This window comes from Fragaria vesca, linkage group LG3 (assembly GCF_000184155.1).
Source record: "Fragaria vesca subsp. vesca linkage group LG3, FraVesHawaii_1.0, whole genome shotgun sequence".
In the NCBI taxonomy this organism is placed as follows: Eukaryota; Viridiplantae; Streptophyta; class Magnoliopsida; order Rosales; family Rosaceae; genus Fragaria; species Fragaria vesca.
In genome coordinates, this window is record NC_020493.1 from 4,087,515 (window position 1) to 4,093,521 (window position 6,007).

Consider the following 6,007-nt stretch of genomic DNA (forward strand, 5'->3'; position numbering starts at 1 on the left):
AGGAAAGTCAGCTTGATCCATAAGTCCCGGTCTACGTACGTAGTATATATCATTTGTATAATCATTTATACGTATTATATATCTAGTAGCTGGAGATGATATAGATCTCGATGCACTATAATAACCGACGAGCTATACCTAGCAAAGCTATAGTTCATCAAGGAATATTGGTACCTGGGTGCAGGAGTTACGTACGTAAAATAAAAATGAAGATGGCAGTTAGAGTTGGACTTGTTCCTGATAATAGTGTTCGGAAAACCGCCATCATGAACCTCAACTTGGTGCTGATACTACTAGCAGTACTCTGCAGCTTTGGATCAGACATTGTCAAAGTTGAAGCTCTTTCAACTCGTCTTCCTGCTACTGAAGGTACACGTCCTTTTCATTCTCGTCGTCTGAGTTATTCCTGTACATGTGAGCTAGCTCGCTCAGTCATGTTTACCACCACATTCGAAGGAGTCTTTCGAAGAGACGAAAACTTTGAATCTCCTAAATATCATTGATCTTCTTTCTGGGGTAGGGGAAGCAAGTCTCTTCCACATGTACGCCTTGTTTTCACTTTTGCAGAATTTTTTTTTAATTTTTATTTATACTTTCGTATTTTGAAAGATAGTGGGATTGAGAAGGTTGGAAGTTACACATCTGCAAGACAACTTCTGATAACTTCTCCTTTACATTCCTAACGACAATTCGATCGGTCATAACCGCATCCTCCAGATTTCCATCAACTGATGTTGAATTTTGAAAGCACTCACAATGAAAATCTTGGTTCAATACAGAAAATGTAGACTCTGAAGGATTTGATTTGTGTTTGCAGTGCAAGCCCTACGAGAAATTGCTACACAACTAGGAAAAAATGACTGGAACTTCAGCGTAGACCCGTGCCTGAATGACACAAGCTGGATTACCCCAAAGTCTGTTGACAGGCCTCAATTCAACAACACACTCAAATGCAACTGCTCCTTCACTGATGGCTCATGCCATGTTATCAACATGTACGTAGGTGCAATTTTGAGGCCTATTGATATGTGTGTTTCCCATTATCTTGCTGAGTTGTTTTTTTTATGCACAGCAAGTGTATGAGTAAGTATTTAGGTATATCTGTTTTTTCTTTCTCCTCTTTCCTTTCCAGTTTAGGAGAATCCCTTTGTTTATGAGTATGATATGCAAATGCAAGGCATCATGACTCCAATTTCATGCATAGTTTGAATTTTATCATCAGTTAGCTCTGACATTTTTCTAATGCAGTTTTCTTAAAGGGCAAGATCTTGCTGGTGTTCTTCCACCATCTATTGCAAAGTTACCTTACCTTACACGAATGTAAGGATTTTGCAATGTAACACGTTGCTAATAAACGTTTGATTTTTCTAAAATGCTAATGTTATCACTAATAACTTTTCTGTTCTCTACAGAGATTTCTCAAGGAACTTCATCAGTGGTAATATACCGAGTGAATGGGCTTCTACAAAGTTGGACTTAATGTAAATGCACTTCTTAACTTCATATTCAAGTTTAGCTAAGAGTGGCCTATATTAGTGATTGAACTAATTAAGACATTGAGTAAACTGCAGGTTACTCAGTGTGAACAACTTATCTGGACCAATCCCTGCCTTCCTAGGAAACATTACCACTCTAAGAAACTTGTATATGCTCTTCCGTTATCTATGTAAATTACTTTTTTGTGTGTGTCAACGTACTCCATCTTTATTTTCATTCGCTTTGGCCTGCTTTGATGAAAAGGACAATATTATTTCAGGAGTCTGGAGACAAACATGTTTTCTGGAACTGTTCCTCCTGAGATTGGGAAGTTGGTTAACTTGCAGCTTCTGTAAGCTTCATCCATTATCATTTTTTTGCACGTTTAATTATTGATTTGAAAAATATCTTTTAACTTGTCAAAGTGACCAAGTGAGTGACTGATAAGTTGGCACTGGTATCGATCTGCAGCATCATTAGTGCAAACAATCTCACAGGAGTCTTACCGGTGGATCTCACAAACCTGACTAAATTAATAGAACTGTAAGTGACACTCACATATTGACTTTCAATTTTCCTTAAAAATGTTAAGCTGTCATTTAATGAATTTTCCCTTTATACAGGAGGATTAGCAGTAACAACTTCAGAGGAAGAATTCCCGATTTTTTCCGAAGTTGGAGTCAACTTAATAAACTGTACGTAGGTACTTTTTTCTATTATAATATCATTCAGATATCACAGAATTGGTGTAATCTCTATCCATGCTGAATTCTTGACAGAGAGATCCAAGCTAGTGGTCTACAAGGCCCCATTCCGTCTAGCATTTCTGTCTTGAGTAATTTAACAGAACTGTGAGTTCCACACCCAGCTCTTCGTTGCAGTAACAGTATAATTAACACTGAAAACCACATTCTACATCATATTTAACACTACAGCTTCATATCAAAGGGATTGTTTTAGCCTAACAGTTATTTATGATGCAATGGATGCAGAAGGATCAGCGACTTAAACGGAGGGGGTTCAGAATTTCCAGACCTGACTAATATGAAAAGCATGAAAAGATTGTGAGTCTAAAACATGTTGTAATTCCGTCTGTAGTTTTAGACTATCTAGTCCATGTTTATCTGCAACTATGCTAATATTGAGTCATACTGCAGAATGCTAAGGAGCTGTAATTTATCTGGACCTATTCCTGATTTAAAAGCAATGCCAGTATTGAATATATTGTAATTTACTCCTCTTCTTAATCTTTATATTCTACTACTCATTCAAGTACATAAGACACATTCAGTATGCATTCTGGATATCAATTTGATAAACGGTTCATCTTCTCAGTTAAGCTTCCAAACAGTAAGCTTTCGGTTCTTGTAACATCCATTATCTTACAGAGATCTCAGCTTCAACAGATTGGAAGGAAGCTTTCCTGATGTTGAAGCTATGGTTCTGGATCCAGACAATTTGCAGTACTTGTAAGAAATGTGAATTTCATATATGTCATGCCAGCTTACCTCATAATGCTGGGGGCCTCCTCTGCACATGCTATCTTCACATCTACATAAGCATAAATTTATCCCATGTAACCAACCTTTAATTTGTAGTTCAACAAAATGTGACTGTTATTTGTTTTGGAATAGGTATCTGACAAGCAACTTGCTCACTGGTTCTATTCCACAATGGATCAAGAGCAAAGATAACCGCTAGTATGTCTTCTATCCTAAATTAATTTGTTTTGTTTTTTAGTTGTTTTTTACGTTTTGTTGAAGTATCTAGTAGACAATTCTATTATTAGTAACAATTTTGTTAACTTTCTTCTAAAAAGTTTGACAGAATATTTTAGTGTATGTTTTTTTCTTTTCAAATGAACTGTTTGAAAGCATTTAAATCACTATGAGTTACTGATTAACTTATCTCCTTAATCCTGTAAATGAACATTTATCAATATTCTAACACGGGATTTTCAGTGAATTTATACTCGCTTAGAATTTTATCATATTTGTGTGCAGCCAGATAGATGTTTCTTACAATAATTTTTCCAAGGACTCTGAGCCACCTACATGCAGCGAATACCTGTAAGAACTGTTTTCTGTGGGGTTGGCATACTAAGAACACACTAGTCTTCATCCACCTCTAATTTTTCTGTTTCAACTGATTTGACATGTATCAGGAACGTTTTCAGAAGCTCTTCTGCACGAAACAACTCGTAAGCTTCATACTTATATTAGCTAGTCTTCAAAGATGAAGCAACTTTTTTCCCTTTTATATTCACTTCATGGACTTATACATAAGCTGATTATTATGCATCATGAATCTAGATTATCTGGAGCTTGCCTGGAGAAAAATCCATGTACAGAAGGTAACATTACATCTCCGAGAATCAAATCTGATTGAATAGGTTGGAACCAAATGATGGTTAGCTTTATAATTATTTAATTTTGTAAAGATTTTGCACAAATTCAGTAGTTAATTAACAAAAATTTCCAGATGACCTCAAGTGTATGGTTTCTGATACTAATTGATATCATTTATCGATCTACTCAAATTTTTTTTTCTCTAATCTGAGTTTTTATTTATCTACTGTTACTCAACAGTTCAGTACTCATTTCATATAAATTGTGGTGGTAAAGAAACCACCATTGGAGGAGTGAATTTTGAAGATGATACAGATCTTGGAGGTGGAGCAAAATTTATATCGGTGAGACCTAACTGGGGAACCAGCAGCACGGGATTTTTCTGGGATACTAATATCACCGCTTATGATTACATAGCAAATAATGTATCGGAACTTGGAATGGAGAACTCTCAGTTGTACACGAATGCACGCCTCACTCCTCTTTCTCTCACATATTATGCAAACTGCTTAGCAGAAGGAAACTATACTGTGAGCCTTCACTTTGCGGAGATAATAATTCGAGGCAATAGATCTTATCAAAGTGTTGGAAGACGGATATTTGATGTCTATATTCAGGTACTGAATCATACTGATAATGGACTCTTAATGCCGACATAGTGTTTCTCATTGATGACATTTTTTACAGGAGAAACTTGTATTGAAGGATTTTAACATTGTAAAGGAAGCAAAAGGGGTGGACAAGGTAGTAATTATGAACATAACTGAAGTTCAAGTCACAGAAAAAACTCTAGAAATTCGGTTTCATTGGTCTGGGAAAGGCACAACAGCATCCCCTAGACGAGGAGTCTATGGTCCCCTCATATCAGCCATTTCTATAGAGCCTGGTAATCTTCTGATTTTGCATGCAAACTTTTCAAATGTTTTTAAGAACATTATACGCTTTACATTTTACAATCCATTTGTTTTGTATTCGTTCAGAACAGAAAAGGACCAAAGGAAAAATTTATATTTTCATTGCAATAGATTGGAAAATATATATAGATGAAGATGGTATAGTTTATGTATCCAGATTATCATAGAACAAGAGTACTATGTGCAACTTATTCTTAATTTTAGTTGCTGCATCTGTTTCCAGCTTTTAAGATATTTTTTTTTTCCCTTTCTGTAGAGTTCAAGCCTCCTAGAACTCATGATAGCAAAGGAAAGATGTATATGGTGATTGGAGTTTCAGTTGGAGCTTCAGTTTTGTGCCTTTTGTTTTTAACTTTTGGCATTCTTTGGTGGAAAGGCTGTCTGGTGCATAGTCAGACATCAAGGGAAGAAGGTGCTGCAAATCTACTATGTCAAGTTCATACCTCACGTTGGCCTTATTCTTTCAAGTTCCATGCGAACAAGGATACACACACATCCAGATACTATGTCATTTTATCAATTTTCACAGACATTACTGATTATCCTAACTTGGTTTTTTGGACAGTTCTGAGAGGACTGGATCTACAGACTGGTTTTTTCACCTTGAGGCAAATGAAAGCTGCCACTAATAACTTTGATCCTTTAAACAAAATTGGAGAAGGTGGTTTTGGGTCCGTTTACAAGGTATTAGACAACTGTTATCCTGTTATCTTTTTCCTGCTACTTTTAAGTCTTTTTCATGTCTTACAAATAGTATGGCCTAATTTTATCAGGACTGAAAACTAGTTCACTATGCTTAATGCAGGGTGTACTATTGGATGGTACTATAATTGCAGTTAAGCAACTATCCTCAAAATCAAAGCAGGGAAATCGTGAATTTGTGAACGAAATAGGGATGATCTCTTGCTTGCAGCATCCAAATCTGGTTAGAATGTATGGATGTTGTATTGAAGCAAACCAGTTATTGTTGGTATATGAGTACATGGAAAACAATAGCCTTGCTCGCGCTTTGTACGGTAAGCTTATCTAATTTAGGAACAAATTAATCCTGAAGTTATGCATTCAAAGGTTCTAAAGTGATCCAATAATAAGGTATGCAATTGCAGGTCCAGAGGATGATCTCCTAAACTTGGACTGGCCTACAAGGCAGAAAATATGCGTAGGCATAGCAAAAGGTCTGGCTTATCTGCACGAGGAATCGGCAGTAAAGGTTGTACATAGAGACATCAAAACTACTAAATGTGTTACTGGACCAAGACCTCAATGCTA

The 6,007-nt window shown here is 36.2% G+C and overlaps 1 pseudogene across 1 annotated transcript in view; it reads left to right on the forward strand.

Annotated features, from left to right (window-relative positions):
• Positions 1 to 212: 212 nt before the first annotated feature.
• LOC101294835 overlaps positions 213 to 6,007 on the forward strand; it is a 7,183-nt pseudogene continuing 1,388 nt past the window's right edge. Inside the window, exons 1-20 of the transcript XR_184353.1 lie at positions 213 to 369; positions 818 to 995; positions 1,249 to 1,320; positions 1,413 to 1,481; positions 1,572 to 1,643; positions 1,757 to 1,828; positions 1,948 to 2,019; positions 2,100 to 2,171; positions 2,256 to 2,327; positions 2,469 to 2,540; positions 2,634 to 2,702; positions 2,865 to 2,945; positions 3,111 to 3,176; positions 3,480 to 3,539; positions 4,063 to 4,441; positions 4,512 to 4,710; positions 4,995 to 5,150; positions 5,304 to 5,422; positions 5,544 to 5,754; positions 5,845 to 6,003. The product of XR_184353.1 is annotated as a probable leucine-rich repeat receptor-like serine/threonine-protein kinase At3g14840-like (transcript). The remainder of the gene's footprint in view (positions 370 to 817; positions 996 to 1,248; positions 1,321 to 1,412; positions 1,482 to 1,571; positions 1,644 to 1,756; positions 1,829 to 1,947; positions 2,020 to 2,099; positions 2,172 to 2,255; positions 2,328 to 2,468; positions 2,541 to 2,633; positions 2,703 to 2,864; positions 2,946 to 3,110; positions 3,177 to 3,479; positions 3,540 to 4,062; positions 4,442 to 4,511; positions 4,711 to 4,994; positions 5,151 to 5,303; positions 5,423 to 5,543; positions 5,755 to 5,844; positions 6,004 to 6,007) is intronic.